Raw genomic sequence first — 22,906 nt, 5'->3', positions numbered from 1 at the left:
GCTGAGATTCGAACACCGAACCTTAGAGGTGTGAGTCAGATGTGCTAAAAACTGTAACACGATGCTGCCCTCATACTAGTCCATACAATTTTTTACTTGTTCAATGCCAAAAAGTCAATGTTTGATCAATTTAATATTGCTGTGTCTAACTAAATGCAATCAAGTGGAACGTCAGCTTTTTCTGTCTGGCCTGTTTTGTCCACCATGGTGACATTTTATTATTTATTTATTTATGTATGTAATTATTAATGAAGCGAAAGCTGGACAAATTGTTGAAAAGGTTCCAGTTGATGCAATGTAACCTGAAAATGTACTGCTTTGATTATTATTTTTGTGCTTATTTATTATTTTTTTTAGATTCGGGTCATGTCTAAATAACAGAATCAGTCCTCTGCACATGGTGGAATAAATAAGCAGTAGTTGCTACAGATGATGGTAGCGTGCCAGTGAGCTTGGATGCAGGTAAGGAGAGACGAGTGGAAGGTGACCGTGCACCTCTAAATGAAGATTTCAGAGAAGCTTGATTTTGTCTGAGAGAAAAGGAATTAAGAGCTTTTCAAGAGAATTGAAGAGGTAAAACTGAATTAGGAAGAATGTATATCGCAGCTTTCCTAATGCTATGCTGTTTAATACGGGTTAAATCCCCCAACTTCTCGTAAAAACTTCAACAATTTCGCAGTCCAGTAATCTTCCAATTTAATAACCTTAAGCTTCCCTAGCTCCGTAAATCTGACGTTCCAACGTCTTCCATACCCAACCTCCCCACTGCCCCCCCCCCCGATTCCGAGCCCTGCGCATTTTATCTCCATAATAGCACAAAGCGGCGCAAGCTGCCTCCGTGGGCGAGATAAGGGAAATTCCTGCCCGTATTTTAATAGCTTCGCTCAGCTATCTGTTCCTAGCAACTCCTCAGGAGCTGCCAGCCAGCGTGCTCACCTTGGACGCAGAACCCAGAGGAGATTCCTACAGAAAGGCGTGACTGCTGAAAGCGGGCGTGAGTGTGTGTGACTCTCTATGGGCATTTTCGTGGCTCGGTTTGTGATGCAATGTCTGCCAGTGTGTGAGTGTGTAAATAAATTCATCCCTATGTATTGTATAAAGTTGGCTTGCCAGATGGTAGGATAACAGGCAGTCCATTTCTAAATGCCGAGCTATCCCTCAGGAAGCCATAAGGAGATCTGTTAAAGCTACATACCTCCAGAGAATAGTTTAGTAGGAAAACAGGAAGACCCGATTCATCAAGGCCAATCAATACATAGCGGGCATCAGGGCAGAAGGTTAGTAAGTGTCAAAGCCACTGAGCAAGATGAGACAAGGAACACCTTAGTGCAAAAAGAAGACCCTCCAACACTAGACCCAGGTAACCGGTTTGTGAATGACGAGATTTTGGAACAAATATTGCTTTGCTTCACGAACGCTCACAACATCCGTGTGGAACACTCAGTTGTGCTTTCTCTCACACAACTTTAATGTCATTCACAGCTGTACGTCACATATTTCAGGGATCTTTAGTTTTTTGTTGTTGTAAATTAGTCCTTAGTTTGGCCCTAAAGAAAATGAAAAATTCAATTGCTCGTTCTATTAGGAAGCTTAACTGTATTACTGATAAATAAAGACAAAAATAATAGCTAAACTTGCTTCTGATCTCTCTACTTCGTTTGGTTTGGCAAACTCAAATGCAGTCGTAATAATATTAAAACACTTATAGGCCATAAATACAAAACAAAAACAAAACTGAGCACGCTTTCTTGGCCCGCATCATTCTTTTGTCATTGCACGCCATTCATAACTTCAAAATCTCATATATTCCACATTTTGTGATACAACAAATAGAATTCCTCCCATTTGCACAAGCCGTCCAGAAATAAGTAGTGGGTTCCTCTTCCTATTTGTGCTTTGCTTTACATTTTTCAGACTCAGTCACTATGATTTCTGCAGTCGTGCTGGCTGGCTGGCAAATAAACAATCCGTGTTTGTGTTTTGACAGGATACCAATATGCACCAAAGTTTTATAATCAATCAAACTATGAGGAATGTATTTTGTGTATGTATATGTATAGTTTTAAAGCAGGAAACCTCTAAGGCACTGAGTTAAAAAAATGATAATTGACGCACAGCAACAAAGAGCCGCATCCAATTCACAAGCCTCCTTTTGGATATCACTGCTCAAGATCGAATAAAATAATGCAGGGGTACACACAGTGGTGTCACTGGTGCTGAAGCCCCCCTAAAATGTTGTTGAGGCCCCCAAAAATGATTTGGTTTTATGTGGTTAGGCCCAAGTTTTAGTGTCTTAGCCTCCTAAAAGCAATCTTAAGCCCTCTTAAACGATTTTGGAGTTCCCCAAAAATTCCTGCTCTTAGTTAGTGTGTGGCATACTCAAGGTGACCAACGCAGCACACCACACATTACAATTACAAGTCTCCTCCCCCAAAGCTGATGTCTGTCACTCTACCAAGACTAACCTGTGACAGGCAGCGTGTTGCAACAACATACAAAGAAGAAGAAATGAAGCCATGCTGCTATTTGGTAACTATTTTGTTGTTGTAAACTGCTTGTTGTGTCTATTCAGGTGAATGACTCGTGAGAGACAATATACAAACACTCAACACAATCAGTTGCTCCTGCACTTTTGTCCAGCAACAACACAAGCTTCCTAATCGGCTATCGTTACTTTTCCACCGTCACAGAGTTCATGGCTTGGCCCTGTTGATCACAGACATACAGTACGTAAGGATTTGCGATCGTAAATATTGAACAGGTTTAACATTTACAATCGTCAACCACATCATAATTGGACAGGATTATCTTTAAGAAACAGGTGAAACGATGACCTTTTCTGACTCACATCAAGTGGAAATCCTCCAATTCTGCTGATTATTGGTATGTACACCCCGCAGAAGACAGACTGGACAAAATGTAAAAGTCCCCTCGTTATATATACTATTTGAATTTATCACCCAAATATAAACTGTAAACAGCATGTGGTGCAGAATACTTCAGACGCGGGCCAAATGTTACCAGTTGTAAGATGTTTCTGTCCTTGAGGCAGCAGCTAATTATGCAAGCATTGCCTGGGGCTGCCTTCAGGTGTGTGTTGCCATGGAAGAGAATTGTGGAAGCATTGGAGTTTTCTTGGAATACACTTCAGCATAAACACAAATCTAAGGTTGTCAAAATGCGTAATGATCATCTACCAATCACATGTGGGAGGACCGTTATGATGCATGTAATAGAACACAATCACCAGACTTATAAAGCTTTAAATACAAATACTGTATCATCCCTAAGGACTAGACTGTTACCCCGCCAGCGAAGTACTGGGCCCAAAATTCAGCCCGGGAATTTAGATGGAGAGTCCCGCGGCGCGCACAACCAAAGACTGAATTTTTTGTGGCTTCCTCCTGCCTTGCAACAAAGCCCCGAATACTAACCAATGAGCAATGACCGTGATTTTAGGTCTCATCATTTTTGCTGTATACACTGTATGCATAATACAGCAGCAGCCTGACACACAGCATCTCTACCAGTCTGGTTATTAGTGCTTCCTTCGCCCCCAATAAGACCACCATATCTTCCTCCTCCTCCTCGTTCTCCAAGACCAGCACCACCTTCTGGCTGTCACCGTCGGGTCACCCAGTCCCTCAATAACCCCTCTGCTTGTGACCTGCACCCCTGATGCTGCTAATCATCATCATAACAAGAGTTATGTTCTTATTACACAAAGGAAATCCATGTAAGAAAATGCCATAAATCACACACACACACACACACACACACACACACACACACGCACACGCACAACACACAACCTGTTGGAGGGTTCAAGCTTTCTTATATCAGAGTAATCCCGCTCATTTGTTCACATATCAAATAATATGTAAGTATCTCTTAATTCCTTAAAGTGTAAGTCAGGTCACAGAGACTTGGTCATTTTCTGATGGTGAGCAACAACAATGATGCTTGCAAGGACTAAAGTACTCAACGATTTTGTACAACAAGCGCATGGTTTGCTCGGTCTAATATTTTGCCATTTTCCCCACCCACTGTGCCCACCTGTAGTCGTGCTGCTGGATCCTTTCTCCACTGAAAAGATCTGTCAGCTTTTCACATATTGGTTCACGTGTGGTGTGGGGGCAGGGGGCTGAGAAGAGCTGCTTAGGGCTTGTCTGCTGATTAACAAGAATTGTTGGTCGCAGTCATGGATGGCACAAAAGGAGGGTCCGACAAAGTTAGGAATCATAAACACATGCAGGCTATAATCTATACGGGTACTCATGGCTTTGTTGACATAAGACCACCCCGGTAAGTCTTGTATTTGTTGAGTCGTAGTGTGTAATTATATTTTGTTAAAAGACGGCTTGGTGCATTGGAAATTATATTGGAAGGATCTATTTAAAATAAATAAATGAAATCAAAATTTTAAAAAGACGCATGGCCAGGTTAGTTCATAGTGATGTGTTTTTTTTTTTGTTTTTTTTTTTCAGTATAATTAATGTAATGCTCACATTTGGGCAAGGAGAGACACAGTCGCCGATGCACTTTTAACCATTGATTGAATGGGACAAACAGTCAACTACCAAATACAAAATGAGAACACTTAAAAGGATCTGCCAACTCACGCCCAGACGCTCACACACAGACTAACGGACTCCAGCTCCTGATGTCACTCACTGGGCCACGCCCCTTTAAGGCACACATCCAACACACGAATACTAGAGTACATTTACAGTTTATTTTTATACATCATCTTTTATTAGGTTTTATACAACAATGTGCTACGTTTCGTCATTAAAAACACAGTACAGTAAAAAAAAAATTCAATTAATTTCAATGGGGAAAATTAATTTGCTATACAAGGAAATTGAGCTATGAGCTTGGCCACAGATCAAATTAAACTCTTAAATCCAGATGCCACTAAATAAGAAAATTCAGTTTGAAAAATACAATCACAAATGTTTTGTTCCTTTTGTTTCCCTGTTGGACACTACTGTTCTATGTAATTCAACCAGATTCATCACACATATTACACAAACTCAAATCCAAAAAGTGAAATATCTTCAACAACAAATAAGACGACTAACGTTTGTAGAACTTTTTGTAGATGATTATATCCTAGCTTAATGGTAAATGACTCAGACAAAAAGAGTGTCGAATATTTATAAGACAGCAGAATACAATATGACAATATGCAATTATAATACACAGAATATACAAGTTCGTAACAAATATTTGTTTTGCTTTTCACATTGACCTATATCGTGAGTATAGTCACATTTTTAAACACATCGATTCCATGTCATTACCTTGGCTCTCACAACATTTGCAGAATCGAGATAATTAGACATACACAAACTTAAAATATCCATGAGATGAAAATAAAGTTATGGATTCAATATAAAGAGAGTCTTCCAGTAAGTGTCACTGGTGCACTGACAGGAAATGGATCCCTGGGTGTCCTCAATTTGTTGTCTTTGATGGAGCACCCAGGAATAAGACATATGATGGGTCAAGGACAAAAACATGAGCGTGTCCTTTTTTCAGCTCATGTGGGCCGAGCCAGGGCGAAGCCAAACACTATTTTGTCCCAACAGAATCAGCCAGTAATGGCATTATTGCCTTCAGGGTCCATTTACAGTAAAACCAGCACCTGCCTTGAAGTCCAGGAACGTGATTCAATTTAATCTCCTGCACTTAGAAATTAATGGAATCATCAGAGACAAATTGTCTTTTATATTTTAGGAATTGCAGCTGAGGCTATTATCTGGAGTGCCTGCGTGAAGGCCATGTCCAAGGAGACGTTAGACGTCGGACAAGAGCTGACTTCAAGTCAATTTACTTTAAAGCTTTAACACTATGAACAGTGCATTGTGTTCACTGTCCTTAGATCCTTTTTTCAGATAAAGAGAAAATAAAGTTAATCAACACAAGACGTCCTGTTTTTTCTTCTTCTTCCCCATAACAGACATTCCGCTAAACTGGGGTACACACATACTAATAATTGGGCCATATTGAAGCAGTCCACCCCACCGTTTAATTGTCATATGTTTCTAGAAGATTATCTTAAGTGATTATCCTGTGGTGTGGGGTGTGTTAAGAGTACTTTATCCTCGCTGCTCAGCTCGGAAAATGGCAAACGATTGGATATGTTACACCTGTTTAATATTCACGACGAGCCACAATAGCCAATCAGGAAGTTCCCGCTGTTGCCAGAAACAAGGATAAGAGCAACTGGTTGTGTCGAGTGTTTGTATAACGCGTCTCACAAGTTATTCACCAGAATAAAAATGACTAAGGGGTAATTTTGCAAACGCAATTTATTTAAGAGATAAGCTAACAATTAGCCTACCTTTTACGAGTTCTTCTTGTACTACTACTCTGTGGCACCATCCTGCCTCTCACAGGTCAGTCTTGCTACTACAACAGACACGTTTTGGGGGAGGAGACGTGATTGTTGGTGGAGATGTTGTGTGTGTGGGTGTGGGGAGGTTTTCCTCATCATGTGTGGGGTCGCTCACATTGAAAAAAACAGTTAAGATGTTAAAAATTGGCATGTGCGTACCGCACTTTTGCCAACACAGAACAAAAAAGAGCTCCAATACTTACCCGACGGAGTTACCTTGAATAAAAAGAAACACTTTAGGATTTGTATGTCTTCAATATATTCTTGCTCATTTATAAGTTAATGAGGGTTAAATTATATAATTATATAACACCTGGAGAAGTGTGTTTTGTTTTGTTCCATTTCAAAAAGTAAAAACTAACCTCATACTGTAAATGTAGGCTCTGGATAAGACTATGCAGTCCGCAGTCATTTGAATCCTTCAAAAAGCTTTTGTCCGCTCAAAGGCAATTCATGTACAGAGTTATCTGTTAAATGATGTTATGCTGTTGTTAGCCCATTATGCTTCTATCATGAGGTGTATTCGCTCTCCGTGAGTGTGCTAGCAAGTATAAGCAGCTAAGCTATGTGCTCCTGGTTGTTTTATAGGCCCATCACTTTTCACTAATTGTAGTAGTAAACAAAGAAACATGCTGTAAATAGTGTTGCAGCTCAGCGAAAAGTCAGTTGCAGCACAATGATGAACGTTGGCCTGCTGCCTTTTCATCGAAAAGTGGGTGGTTACAAAAAGGGGAAAGTTGCTAATAGGTGGCTTTGCATTCCATCTATACCCATCCAGAGAATAAATATACACATTCATCAATCTATCCATTTTCTTTATCCCTTGTGCATATTAGGGGCAGAGGTGAGTTGGAACCTATCCTAGATGACTTTGGGCAAGTGGCGGGTACACCCTGGACTGATCGGCAGTTAACTGCATGGCACATTTCGACATACAACCGTGCACACTCACGTTCACACTTTAACCTAACATGCATGTTTTTGGAATGTGGGATGGAGCCAGAGCACCTGAAGAAAACCAATGCAAGCACCGAGAGAACATAAACTCCACACAGGAGATCCTGAGCCGGGATTCTAACCCAGAATCTATGAGGACTGTATATGCTGCCATTCTATAACTAATCACTTTCACATACCTCACATTTTCCACTTTGGAAGCAACTTGCACAACACTGATTATATATTTAAAAGGATATAATAATCAACTAGATATTTATTTTGTTTAAGTCATGACTTGAAGCAGCTTTCGTCGACAAATGGACACACACGTTTGCATGCCAGGCAAATTTAAAGACTGTCCTTATATTTAGGACTCTTACAAGTTCAGTGATATTGAATTCTATTTACTTGTCTTCTGCTAATCAACACTTCAAAGGCAAAACAATTTAGAATTTGCATTTATTTGTCTGTAAATCCTATTAGGTTTTAATGTGTGCAAGCCAGAAATGAGCTCAGCGCACAAAAGCCCACATGTTCTAATGACTCTTAATCCATCGTAGCCAAAAGCCACCAAAGTGTTTAGAAGCATTTGCATCTTCTGTCAGAATAAGACAACACAACTTATCTTGACCACGCTGCTGCCGTTTTTTTGGAGGGGGGGGGGAAATATGAAAATAAATGGTAAAAAAAAAAAAAAAAAGAGGAAGCAGGCAGGATTCCATCACACCAGGAAGCGTGGACTGCTGCGTTTTGATAGGCGGCTTGCCAAGGAGGCACGGGTGACAGAGTGTGGCGCTAGTACACTGCAATGACACTATCGCCCTATTAGAGATGCTGCGGGTACAGCAAAGCAGTGGGACTCTTTGCGCCTGCGTACAAAACAACCACTTAGGAGCCGAGGTGATTGCAATTTTTCATGCATTTTCATAAACGTCCTCTTCCGCCTGTCACAATGTGCTTGCCTCGTCACTAATATTTCCATCCCTGGTGCCACCCTTTGTTGTGTTTGCCCAGAGCTGATGGCAAATTGGAGGGAGATGCAGAGAAACACAGAAGCTGAAGCAACAAACACAGATTTGGTGTCTGTTGGGAAGCCAGGCGGCTTCATCTCTTGAAAGGGAACGGAAAGCTTGTATGGGAGGATTGATCAAACTGAAAAGTGGAAGAGAAAGAAATAAAAGGGGAAAATGGGAGCTGGAGAGGGATTAAATGATGACATTCTGCCTCTGTCAGTGCCTAAAATACACAATGTGTCCCGCTTTGTCTCTGCTTTGGCAGTTTGCTGTAGAGATGTTTTGTCCATAAGTCACCCTTGGTGCAATAGCTGTGTGGTACTTTCCAGGGCATCTGTCGAAATGCTGTTAAATGGCGACGCGAGTCGGCCGTCTCCTCCGCCTCCAGAGAACGGCGCAATGAAAAGCTACAGAGAGTTTGAAAATTAAGCACATTTTCTGCGAGAACAACAAGATGGTCCTGGGGCTCCAGGCCCATCGTTGGGCACAATGTTCATCAGACTCGCGCTTTCAACTCTTCTTTGCCTCCTATTTGCTCAGCGCTGCTTCTCTCCTTTATGCAACGTGTTACGAGACGTCTGGGAAAAATGGGATGTAATCTGCCTGGGATTTTACATCACATGCAAAATTTTTTTCTATCTGACATTTTCCAATGTAAAAAAGATCAGAGTAAAAATCTCAATAACATAAAATCTACTGGAACTAAACACACACAAGATGATGCTGTTTAGGAAGGTTGGCTAAATCTGCTTCAACACTGACGGTCATCAACCTGGGGATTATGCTCCACTAGCATCGAACCCATCACCAAATCATCCTCCTTTCACCTTATAAACATTTCAAGTTTCCACCCAATACCGGTTGACTGGCTCCGAGACCCTCACCCGTGCCCTAATCACTTCTCGTCTGGACTACTGCAACAGAGTCCTGTACGGGGTGCCTAGCAAGCGTCTACTATGTCCAGTGATTCACTGCCAGAGCTTCCCTTGCCACCCCATCAAGTCCCGTATATTCTTTAAACTAATGAGTTTTAAATCCCTCTATGCCTTGGCCCCATCATAAGTCACCAAGCTCCCCCGCCGTGAAGTTACGCTCATTCGACCTGCTCCGCATCCCAAACTCCTGAGAATTAAGTGCTGCAACACCCCACCTCTGGAACTCTCTCCCTACTGAAATCCCTGATTGCTGCTTCCCTGGACCAAAAAAAACCCCTGAAAAACCTCAAACGCTCTCTGTTCATCAAAGCATACATTCAGTAACGCATACTCCACTCTTGCCTTCTGTCCTGGACTTTGTCAATAGGGAATTGAGAAACATTTTTGGAACTTCTGCTGGTAAAAACTACTCGACTTTGGGAGGAGAGGTTTTCTCGCAAATTGCCTCTAAAGCTTCAAGGCACACAGTCACACATTGTGCTCTCAGCTTCCTTTGTCACAGAAAGCTCGAATGTGTGTTGTGTGTGTCTGTCTGTTGTGTGGCTGCAGTACTGATGTTTGATGGTCCAATTACAGCAAATAGCCAAGATAGCTGTTTGTCCAGCGTGTTCCTGATAAAATAGTGACACACAATCGTGAAAAAATGGCATGCATTTGCATTCCTTCTTTCTTAATCCAACGGCAGACAAGAAGTTGAAAAGATCAGAGAATGAGACTCGTAAATCTCCAACTGTGAGACAGAAGGTGCTTTCATGTGGTGTTTTTGAGTCTGATGGATGGATAAAGTGGGGACTTACAAGTAATGGGTTTGAAAAGTACATAGATTCTTTCATCTGTCATGTACTGAACTCCAGAACCCTTCGTTAAATTACACTTAAAGTGCGTCATCAAGGATTTTAAAGCCAGGCCTAGGCTAATTACATCTTTGGACACAGGTCATAGTCATACACAGAGCTGGGCAAACAGTAGCCTAAAGACTTTAGCTACTTTGCTTGAGTTAATCCCAGACATTGTAGGCAGTGCATACAGGGTCAGAAACTGAAACGATTGCCGCTTGTCACACGTAAAATATCCTTTGAACTTTGAAATGCCTGAACCTAATGTTGGTCTTTAAAAACTCACCAATACCCTCATTAACTGTTCCTAAAATCAAATCAAGTTGTCATAAAATCTCTTCCAAGTGATGATGTACGCTCCTTCCCGCGTACAAGTCAACCACAGGACGAAATGTATGGAACTGTTGGTTTTTTAGCTATTTCGACAATTAAAGGCAAATCAAATGTACAGTAGTGACAACAAGTCATACACTGGAGAATGAAAGGAACCATTAATGCAGTGCTTCTCAAATAGTGGGGCGCGACCCCCTGGGTGGTCGCATTGCGATGCCAGGAGGGGCGTGTGAGACCCTGAAGAACATGATTTGCCGTACGAGAATAAAGTGTAATTGCACATCCACTGCAGTAGATGAGAGTGGTGCTCTCGTTTCTCTCGGAGACCATTACTTTGTTCTGCCTGTCACTATGCCTCACTGGCATATATAGAGGAACAAAGATACATTATTTATTGTAAATATAATTTTTTGAGCAATTAAGTACACAAGTATATACAGTAAATGAACAGGTCATTTAAATAGACACATTCCTCCATCTTGTGATCGGATCGGTGATCGTTTATCGTTTTTTTTAAACTCGCTGATCGGTGATCGGCCCCAAAAATCCTGATCGTGTAAACCCTCTTTATTACTGTTTGCATTATTGTCTGACATGATGTTATACTAGGATCTGACTAAGGTCCTGGGGAGAGCACAGACACGTGGAGGCCATAAACATTATTGAGCCATATCAACTTTCTTGGGCTCATGAGGTGCTGGGGATCATTTACAAAACCAAGTGAAAGGTGCGGCCTTTGATCTATGGGTATGAATAAGATGGATGGTGGGGAAAGAATACATATAAAAGCTTCTTGAGCACATATGGTCCATTTAGCACTTTCCTTCTTGTTTTTATGGTCGATTTGATGCTTTTTAATCTGTCACAAAAATCAATGTGTTCACACTGGTGCCAGGTTGCTGAACGGAGCACTCCATCATGCATCTACCCCGCCTTCCTGGAACGGGGTATCGTGTTTTGCTGCTGCATGCAAGTCATCAAAAAGGCAGATGAATGCATTCACAGACTGATAGGGGAGAAATGCTTGAACAAACACATTGATGTGAACGTGGGACTAAACACATACTGGTTAACTAGCTGACTGATGAATCATAAGAACAATGCCTTTTCTACGATGGCGGAGACAGGTCACAACGATTGCAAACGCCATAACACAATACATTAAAACCACAACACAGCGACATTTGGGTACAACAGAAGTGGCAGCGGGACTCCCTCCAACTGGATAATTCGTCCGGGTTACCGGGGACTCATATTGCTGACGGACCAAGTGACTAAGTTGGGAAGTTGTGCAAATTTTAATGAAGTACTTACTTCCCGAAATAGCTCCGAAACAGCTTACCTTCACTTACTTTTTCTCTCAACTTTATTAATCAAGGCTAGATATCACCTTTTTAGTTGTAATCCCAATTTTTATTTCATTAGGATGATCTTTTGATAGATTTTTCCTAATAGATAAAGGGAAGCCCATTGGTCCGTCACCTATATGAGTCCCCGGTAACCCGGAAGAATTATACAGTCGGAGGGACTTCCGTTGTACCTTAATATCGCTGTGTTGTGGCAGTTGCATTTTCGTTGTGGGTTCATGTCATCGTGTTGTAGCGTGTGATTTGTTGTAGCGTATTGCAATTGTTGTGACCTGTCTCGGACACCGTACATTTCAGTATGAAAAGGCGTTATTCTTTAGACGGTGTAAAATGTAATTAATATCTACTTGTTGATAAAAAACAAAAAACAACAAATCATAATCAGAATCATCTTGACTCAACCAAACTTATGTAGCTCATCATTTGTCTTGTCTTGGCTAATTGTTGCCAGGCAGAGGTCATTATGTTAAGTACTATAAAAGCAATGCAATTAGAGGAGAGTTTGACGTTTTTAATTCTGCCCCACCTCGCTGTCTCTGATTGGTTGTTATCCCTCAGTTTCTTAAAATCATTTTATATACATGAGGCTGCAGAGGACTGAGTTTATTCACTTGTCATTTTACTAATGTACTACTGTTAATTCAGACTGACAGTTTTTAACAAATATGACAAAAAGTAATTCTTCAGAAAACTGCTAACTGTCCTGGTTGACACGCCTCTGCAACATCGCGTGGACATCGCCTCTGGATTGGCAGACTGGGGTGATTGTCCCCCTTTTTAAGAATGGGGACAGGAGGGTGTGTTCCAACTACAGGGGGATCACACTCCTCAGCCTCCCTGGTAAGGTCTATTCAGGAGTGCTGGAGAGGAGCGTCCGTCTGGAAGTCGAATCTCAGATTCAGGAGGAGCAGTGTGGTTTTCGTCCTGGACGTGGAACAGTGGACCAGCTCCACACCCTCGGCAGGGTCCTCGAGAGCGCATGGGAGTTTGCCCAACCAGTCTACATGTGTTTTGTGGACTTTGAGAAGGCGTTCGACCGTGTCCCTCTGGGAGTCCTGTGGGGGGTGCTTCGGGAGTATGGGGTACCGAACCCCCTGATATGGGCTGTTCGGTCCCTGTACGATCGGAGTCAGAGTTTGGTCCGCATTGCCGGCAGTAAGTCGGACTAGTTTCCGGTGAGGGTTGGACTCCGCCAAGGCTGCCCTTTATCACCGATTGTGTTCATAACTTTTATGGACAGAATTTCTAGGCGCAGCCGAGGCGTAGAGGGGGTCCGGTTTGGTGGCCTCAGTATTCATTTCTGATTTTTGCAGATGTTGTGGTTCTGTTGGCTTCATCAAGCCGGGATCTCCAACTCTCACTGGAACAGTTTGCAACCGAGTGTGAAGCGGCTGGGATGAGAATCAGCACCTCCAAATCTGAGATCAAGGTCCTCAGTCGGAAAAGGGTGGCGTGCTCTCTCCAGATCGGGGATGAGATCCTGCCCCAAGTGGAGGAGTTCAAGTATCTTGGGCTCTTGTTCACGAGTGAGGGAAGAATGGAACAGGAGATCGACAGGCGGATCGGTGCAGCGTCTGCAGTGATATGGACTTTGTATCGGTCCGTTGTGGTGAAGAAGAGGCTAAGCCGAAAGGCGAAGCTCTCAATTTACCGGTCGATCAACGTTCCTACCCTCAGCTATGGTCACGAGCTGTGGGTCGTGACCGAAAGAACAAGATCCCGGATACAAGCGGCTGAAATGAGTTTCCTCCGGAGGGTGTCCGGGCTCCCCCTTAGAGAGAGAAGCTCATCCGGGAGGATCTCAGAGTAGAGCCGCTGCTTCTCCACATCGAGAGGAGCCAGATGAGGTGGCTTGGGCATCTGATTCGGATGCCTCCTGGACGCCTCCCTGGTGAGGTGTTCCGGGCACGTCCCACCGGAAGGAGACCCGGGGGACGACCCAGGACACGCTGGAGAGACTACGTCTTTCGGCTGGCCTGGGAATGCCTCTGGATCCCCCTCAGGAAGAGCTGGATGAAGTGGCTGGGGAGAGAGAAGTCTGGGCGTCGCTGCTAAAGCTACTGCCTCCGCGACCCACCTCGGATAAGCGGTAGAAAATGGATGGATGGATGGAAAAGAAGAAGAGGAAGTAGATTGATCTAAACTTTAGATCTATAACATTTGCTTAACCAGAATACTGTAAAAAACGAAGAATGTCTGTATTTCATCCAAAGGGCCATAATTCTAAGTGAGCTCATCTACCAGAACAAGTATAGGAGATAATTTATTTCTTGTAATAATCTGTGGATTTAGGGCTTGAAAGGGAGGACACCTGAGATAAAGTAGGCATTACATCAGTCCTGTGGGATTATTAAATCAGTGGGGCTGGTAAATAGCTGTCTATGAAGACAATGCGAGGGAAGGGAAATGGGGCATTTCTATTCTCGACAGCACAAAAAATAGAAGAAAACTATTTGTCAGCCTCCCGGGTGGGGAAGGAAGGCAAATAAAGTCTGTACATTGTAAAGTTCAAGGCTATTTTCCCCTCGTGAAGCGCTCACGGAAAGCATATGCCTTATTAGCTTCGGCTCCACACACAAGAAGTGTTATTTGGACATGCAGTGAAGTCGAATGCAGAGTTGACGTTTAAGGCTGCTTGGTCCCTCCATCGCACTGAACGATTACCCCCGTCAGGCCTTCACAGGACACACACACACACAAACACACACACACACACCAGACCATAAAACACCTGTCCCCCTCCAAAACGCCAGAGAGCTCTCGTCTCTCTGCCACACCTCAAATTGCTGTAATTCTGAGAAAAAAAAGGACTCTCTTAAAGGACGTGAGCCATAAAAGCTTGGCGCTGACTGAGCCATTAAAGGACTCCTTTGGGTGCTGGGATGCATCTGCAGCCCGTAGCCAAAAAAACACTGCCATGACAGGGTGGTTTGCAGAGGTGGGTAGAGTAGCCAAATATTGTACTCAAGTAAGAGTACTGTTACTTTAGAATAATATTACTCAAGTAAAAGTAAAAAGTAGTCATCCAAATATTTACTTGAGTAAGAGTAAAAAAGTACTCAATGAAAAAACTACTCAAGTAAAGTCACTTGTGAGTAACTTCAGATTTTTATTTTTATTAAATCAGAGCATGAACATCAAATAATAAAAAAATACATATATGGGAGTCGACACACACCTGCCACCATTTTAATCTTTCAGTGCCCAAAAAGCAACAACACATAAATTGGGCCCTACAGAAACATTATTTGCCTTATTCACTTAAATGATTTCATGAAGAAGCTGTTTGCTGAACAGACTTAGTGATTGTGTGTGCGACACCATAGGGACAGTGCTAATGTTGCCATGTACACTGCCAAAACAACAATAGAAACATATGCAACTTACTGCAAAGTGTTTTCTCAAGTTAGAAGTGGGCTGAAATGTCCAAGTTTGGGCAGTCACAATTTAAGAGCTGCATGACAAAGTTGTTGTGTTTTGTCTGTAAACACACTCGCAGGGTTGTCCCCCCCCCTCCCAAAATGAGTCATGTGACTGACTTGTGTCATCTGATTGGTGAATTGGAGTCAAATGACATTAGTGATCTCGTTTGATTGGCGCAATGGCTGCCCTATGCGGAAGCCGAAGATGGAGTCTAAAAATAGGCCCACACACATGAATAGATAAATAAAAGTAGCGAAAGGCATGTCGATCATTGTTACGGAGTAAAAGTATCGGCCCTTCTTCACATAAATATGCAAGTAAAAAGTACAGTGCATTTGTCATACTCTGACAAGTACAGTTTATCGAAAATGTTACTTGAGTAAATGTAACGGAGTAAATGTAGTGTATTACTACCCACCTCTGGTGGTTTGTATTCTTCACAATCCAAGAACGAGCGATGATCAACACATTTCCACATAAAGAGCACAGGAGGGACACTCTTAATTTATAAACATAAATGAAAGGAAGCAACTCAACAATGTAGTCTTGTCCCCAAGCCCCTTCCAAGGACTAGCACAAAATGTTTAATTCTGCTGCAGACAGTGACATTTATCAGTGGCTTTCCAGTGGGGATGCTCATAAACAGTCGGCTCCCTAGACATCTTGGCCTAAGGGGAGTGGACGGATGGCTGGGTGGATGAGTGTAGACGTAAACAGTCATGGAGAATGAACAAGGCAAACAGAGAATTGGAGGAAAACAAGAGTTTCAATTTAGTGCAGCTCATATGTCCACCGTCAGTGTTTACAGTGATGAAAAGAGCAAGGAGCACGGTAAACAAGATACCCGGCATTGCTCAGGAGAGCTTGAGTTGACTAAATCAAAAGATAAAGCCATGTTCTTTTGTTTAAATTTTTAAAAAAATCAAAACAGCCACTGAAGGATTATTAAATTACAGAAACAAAACCTATATTGCCCACTAGAATATCAGGAAATCTACCGGTGCTACCATGTACCTGAGCAATATTGTAAGCTATGCAACGACTGTAATTTATAACAAAAACACTACATTTTAGCTATGAATACATTACACTGTACATGGTTAAAAAAACAAAAAACAAAAAAAACTACTATACAGTATTTTGCTAGATTTGTATTGTCCCACAAATGCTATGGTTACCTTTAAATATGCAACATTTAGTTACAAAAAGGCTATTGTAAGCTATGAATACACTATAAATTGTGCTACAAAAGCACTATATTTAGTCCTGAATATGTTATATTTAGTCACAAAAATGCTATTGACAGTTATAAAAAGTTGCATATACTGTATTTATTAAAACATGCTATTGCTAGTTATGGATATGCTATATCGAGTTTAAATAACTAAACACTATTTATTTAAAAATACACCATATTTAGCTTTCAACATGCTATATTTTGTTCCAAAAAGAAGAATCACCTTTATTGTCATGAACATGCATACACATGAAATTTGTTCTCTGCATTTTATCTATCACAGTGAACACACACACTTGTTAGTGGAACACACTGGAACAGGGGGCAGCTGAAGCGCCCGGGGAGCCGTTCGGTGCATCAGTGTCTTGCTCAAGGACACCACAGTCGTGAGTCCGGGGGATGGTGGCGGGTGGGCCGGATGGGGTCTTCAACCTAGGGCCATGGCTGCACTATAACACTATATTATAGCTATAGATAAGTCGTCCCAAAAATGCTACGGCCAGCTATGAATATGCTACAACCTATACAGTAATTTGTTAAAGAAACGAAATATTAAGCAATTACTGTGTTAGCTATAACCTCAAAAGTGATCAGGATGTTCCATCCATCCATCCATCCATTTTGTTCCGCTTATCTGAGGTCGGGTCACGGGGGCAGTAGCTTTAGCAGGGAAGCCCAGACTTCGCTCTCCACAGCCACTTCCTCCAGCTCTTCCGGGGGGGATCTCGAGACGTTCCCAGGCCAGCCGAGAGACAGTCTCTCCAGCGTGTCCTGGGTCTTCCCCAGGGTCTCCTCCCAGTGGGACGTGCCCGGAACACCTCACCTGGGAGGCGTCCGGGAGGCATCCTAATCAGATGCTCAAGCCACCTCATCTGGCTCCTCTCAATGTGGAGGAGCAGCAGCTCTATTCTGAGCCCCTCCCGGATGACCGAGCTTCTCACGCTATCTCTAAGGGAGAGCCCGGCTGGACACCCTGCGGAGGTAACTCATTTTGGGATGTATCCGGGATCTTGTTCGGTCACTACACACAGCTTGTGACCATAGGTGAGGGAAGGAACGTAGATCGACCGGTAAATAGAGAGCTTCGCCTTTTGGATTAGCTCCTTCTTCACCACAACGGACTAATACAAAGTCTGCATCACTGGAGACGCTGTACCGATCCGCCGATTCCGACAGAAATTATAGGCGCAGCCGAGGCATAGAGGGGGTCCGGTTTGGTGGCCTCACTATTGCATCTTTGCTTTTTGCAGGTGATCAGGATGTTATTATTATTATTATTTTTTAAATCTGTAAGCATGATAACCTTTTAAAGCAACTGTAAAAATGTGTTTCAGTAATTACAGTGCATGTCTTAATTAGGCACTCATAGACCTTCAGTGGTTCAGTTTGTTGGTCAGGAGAAACATAAAGAAAATATCTCAGGTTAGATGATCTCAAATGCTTGACTCTTACTTCTCTAGCCTAACAAACAAGAAGCGTGATGAATAGTCTTCGGGATAGAGAAAATAGCAGTGGCATCTCATGTCTTTTTTGGAAAAATTGTCCTCTCTTAGTTTAGAGGCATAACAGCATGTAATGTATTCTCATCAAAGTACACCTATGATAAACTGAATGATATCTACTAGTCCTCCAATTTGTTACACAGATCCCCAGATTTTTTTCATATTGACCAGCTAAAGCAATCCAGAAAATTCTTGACAGCAGAGAAGATGATTTGAGCCTCACTTTGCAAAGCAAGGCGCAGGAATGTCCATGCGCGTCACGTACTCCGCCTCTTCCTTCCAAGCCTGGTGTGTTCACACATTTAGATATTATTAACAGGTACGCTGACACTAAGCTCGCCTGGAGACCGTGTACATGTCTGATGAGATGGCACTGGAACGCATCATTGCTAGTAATATAGAGCAGATTGCTCCTTTGAAAAGAAGGAAGATGACTCCAAATGACTTATTTGCATTTTAGCCTTTCACTAACCCCCATCACACCCATTCCTCAAGACATACAGTATATTGTACAAATACTCCTCTCCATTCAAGTCACTCCCTCCCTGCACAATCCTGCCCCCGAAGACTTAGCCAGGAGCTCAGAATGATCCTCTTGCACTTTTGATTTGCATTGAACGTCTTGCTGGGGCGTAAGGCTCGTGAGAGTGACTTCGTCTGTGTGAGGTGTCAGGAGAAGACGTCTGTTCGGACGCAAAAACACTTTATCCGCCTTTAGCACGCACGACTGGACCTGACCCGTCAGACATGAGGATAAATAAAATGACGGAGCAAAGAGGCTAATATTAATCCACAGAATGACTAAACGAGGCTGGCAGTGAAGCCATTAAGACGTTGACAGCTTCTCTTACGTGTCACCGTCTTTCTGCACAGGGTCACGTGCAAGGCTTCTCCTCCTCGACTCTCAGAGCCACTGCAAACTTTTTGATGTATTGAGGCTTTCAAATGAAAGCGCCGCAGTTTTTCTTCCCTCAAATGTAAAATTTGTGCAAGACTGAGAAGCAAGAGTACATTGTTGGTCAACATGACATACCGTATGTAATGTAGGGTGGCCTACATTACGACCTGAGCACCATTTTTTTTTAATAGCTGGCAGATTTAGGAGATTTTCCAGATAGGAGCTGTCGTTCTGATGATTTTTTGCTTTGACTTACCAGCAAAAATGTGAGATACGAGCGCTGTTTGCTGGCCGTTAGCTCAATTCAAGCCACTTCACAACAAGCAGCAGTTTTGGAAGATAGTGAACAAAAAAAGAGGCTTCAAGCTGTTTATTGTCACTCTCAGTTGAGGTTTACTGTCAAAGTAAACATTAAACCAAGAGAATTAGACTTGTATTTAAAACAACCACATGGCTTGCCTTGCGACAGTCCGGTTAGCTTAATGCAAATAGGGCGGAGCTACGCGGTGGCCAGGGATGGCCGCGGCCACCCTAGACCTCAAGCCAGTCACCCTCCTGGTGTTCCCCTCATGTTTTTTAAGGGGAACCGCTCAATCAGCAGCTGTTGTGTCAATGTCCAATTTGTGAAATATAGCCAACAGACCTAATGAAGGAAACACTCCTAAAGATTGTCAGCTTACTACAGATTGCTCCTGTTTTGTTTAAAAATTCTGGAAAACTCTATCGACTATTTCTTTCATTACCTTTAACTATCTGGGATGTAGAATTTGTTTTTCAAAACAATGTAAATATAAAAAAATATGACAAAAAGTTTGGACAACCCTGAATTTATTATTATTATTTTTTTAATTTAAACCAATAGTTTGGATAGCGATGTCAGACCACTTCGGCTTTCCCTCAAGCAGGATGCACACATGCCAACAATTATGGGCCAAATTTGAGCCATTTCCCTCCCCGCTGATCAAAGTCAGCAAAGGCCTTATTCTCAGATTTTGGACACAGTTTATGAAAAGTGTCTATTGAATTAAAGCTAGTGTATGTTTTTAAAAATAGCCAACTCTAACTTTAAGACAAGGTGGTTCTGTCCAGATTGATGAATCAGCATGATGTTTGGCTGCCAAGCAGATGTCGTTCCCCTCCTGTTAGCAGAGAAATGCCTACGGTTTCTTGCACAGGACATTTGGCACCCTGATGCCTCTCATTATTCATCCTGAGAGGGTTTTCAATAACAAGGGCACGGAGGGGCATTCTTTGATTGCGCCGACCACTGAGAAAAGTGTGCAAAATACGCGTAACCGCCGTGGGACGTGGAAGACGACAAGAAGTGCTGCCTCCTCGCCGTGAATTCGCCTGCAAAGCTAAAAAGTAAGATCCTAGGCCAAAGTGTTAGAATGCTGACAGATTAGTTTGAGAAAGGCCTTTTGACTGCTAGAGTTGTTATTTAGGATACACTCAGTGCCCATTACATTAGGTAAACATGAACTTTCTGTTATTCAATACAACAGCTGTTATAAAAAAATGTGTCTTTACAAATGATGTCAGAGAGGCATTAATTTAACGTTTATTGTTGTGGTTGTAGTTTGCAGTGGTGCATCATACTGAAAATGATTGACATATTATGCAATTTCACGAATTAAAACAGTTCCCAAGTGTCTTAGTAAAAGGTCTCTGACATTATTGAAAGTCTAAATACACAAGGAATAAAGAATTACAGCGCCATTAAAATGTGCTGTCACACCGTGCCTCAAATCACACGGTTTTAGGGGGCAGTTCTGTTGGACGCGAATGCAGAAAAAGGGCTTTCATTACCATGGCAACTGTGGGGGAAGCAAGGGCATGCGACAAAACAAGAGGCTACTCAGTGTTGTTACATTAGGCAACTTTTCCAACCCTTCCAGTGATTATTTCTTATAAAATGATAAGCAACAAATTGAGGAACTTTTAATGGTGTTATTGGAGACTTCTAGAGACTCCTTGCATGTCCAGATTGCAAATCAATGATGCTTGAGTAAAGCACATTTTTAGTACTCACACTGTACATCGCAAATTCACATCCAGGATCCCCTGGGGGACTGGCACAAGGAATGATGGGGCGGGCGCCGGGCCCGGTGCTGGCACATCTGTGCTGGTTTCCGGTCTGGTCAACCCCCCTCCCCCTACCCCTTCTCTGCCCTGGCGGACCTCTAGCTTTAATACATCATTCAGCCATCTGTGGGGGGAGGGCAGTGTCGGGCTGGGAAGGACACTCGGCCAGGTGTTCGGGCACTCCGGCCTGTTCTCTGGCCTGCCATGCCTTTCTCCCGCAGATTATTAATGCACCACATACATTCGCACATCCTTTGGGGAGCTGGTTGGCCTGGGTGGGGGTGACGGTTACGGGTCATCATTGCCCTGTGACGATCTTGCCTCACCCCCACCAGTCTCCCCAATTTTAATGCACTCCACCCCACCACACACGATCACGGCACAGGGATCATGATTGGCAGTCGGGGGCAATGACCGTTTTCGGGTGGCGGCTGGCTCCTGTGTTGGGCCCTGTTGGTGGCTGGTGCCCCCATGCTCTCCTGGGGTGTTGGGGGCAGTGGCATCAGTAGCACTGTCCTTAGTTATTCTGCAAGCCCACTGGCTAATTGAACCATTTATTTGGTTATTAAATTTCAAACTTGATGGCTGGGACAGGCACTCTAGAGTGAAAACTACAGTGTTCCCTCGCCACTTCGCCCTTCACGTTTTGCGGCTTCAGTGCTTCGCGGGTTTTTCCAAAATATTCATTCAAAAAACCAGTCATATCGGCATCCATATTGCGGAAAGACGCGTTGTTTCATGTTGATGCGTGCGAGAGAAGTTTCCCTGCATGCCAAACAAAGAGATGAGTTGACTCAGAGGCTTTGTACATGCCTGTATTGTACGGGCACTCATACAAGGCGCGTGGTTGGTTCCCTGCGCGACATCGACCAATGAGAGCACGAGTGGATTTATCCCGTGAGCTGATTGGCTGCGCATCATCGCAGCCTCACCCAGCACCTTCCCTTGTTGTGTCTCGCCAGTCTCGTACACGCTGTTGTGTTCGCAATAACTTTTTTTGTTTAAGCGATAATTTTTTGGATTAGTTAAGCAAGCCCTTACAATGCCGCCGAAGCGTTGTGCCCCTGCGAAAGCTTCCTCTGGGGCGCCCAAGAGGAAGAAGATGATGACCATCAGCGAAAAAGCAAAACTTTTAGATTTGATCAAAGAGGGCAGAAGTTATGCATCTGTGGCACGCCATTATGGCGTGAATGAATCTACAGTGCGGTACATAAAGAAAGAAGACTCTCAATGTTCTATGTAGCAGGTGTTTATTCCAAAGTGGTAAGACGACACTTTTTCTTGCGCCATTTAAAAGCGCATCGTGTTAATGGCAGAAAATGGAGCCATGGAGGAAAAAAAAGTGGAAACGATCGGAGGAATAATAGCTTCGCTTCCAAAATGTTTCAATCTTCCCGGGGGGATATCGTGTCCCTTTAGTGCTTGAATTGTATGAAAGAAAGTGCTGTTAGCAGGTAATAGTGTGCAGCTAAGAACGTCGCCCTCACCCCAAAAAGAAAAAAAGTTTGCCTTGAATGACAATGAAAGCCTTGGACAGAATGAGCATGATCCTATAAAAAGGCTTCATATAAGCTGATTTCTGACATTTACTTAAAATTGAGCCGTTTAGGAGACTGCACTTAACAAAGCAATCAAGGTACTTGAAATAAATACACAAATGATACTGCATAAGAGTTGTCGCAGGTCACATTGTAGTTATGGCTTCCCTCGGAAGGCAATTATGACTGTGAACCCATATAAATGAATTATCGGCTCATATAATCACATATACACAACAAATTGATGGATATTAGCTTTGAAATCAGAAGCCAATAAAAAAAGTTCAACTATTATCACATTTATTTTAAAAGTGGGATTGGTAACAAACAAATACTTGCAATATCGTAACATTATTACAAGAGAAGAACATTTTTAATTTGGGTATTTTCGCAATAA

Source organism: Phyllopteryx taeniolatus, chromosome 7 (assembly GCF_024500385.1).
Source record: "Phyllopteryx taeniolatus isolate TA_2022b chromosome 7, UOR_Ptae_1.2, whole genome shotgun sequence".
Lineage (NCBI taxonomy): Eukaryota > Metazoa > Chordata > Actinopteri > Syngnathiformes > Syngnathidae > Phyllopteryx > Phyllopteryx taeniolatus.
The sequence above is the reverse complement of the archived record's forward strand: the minus strand, read 5'-3'. Positions refer to the sequence as shown.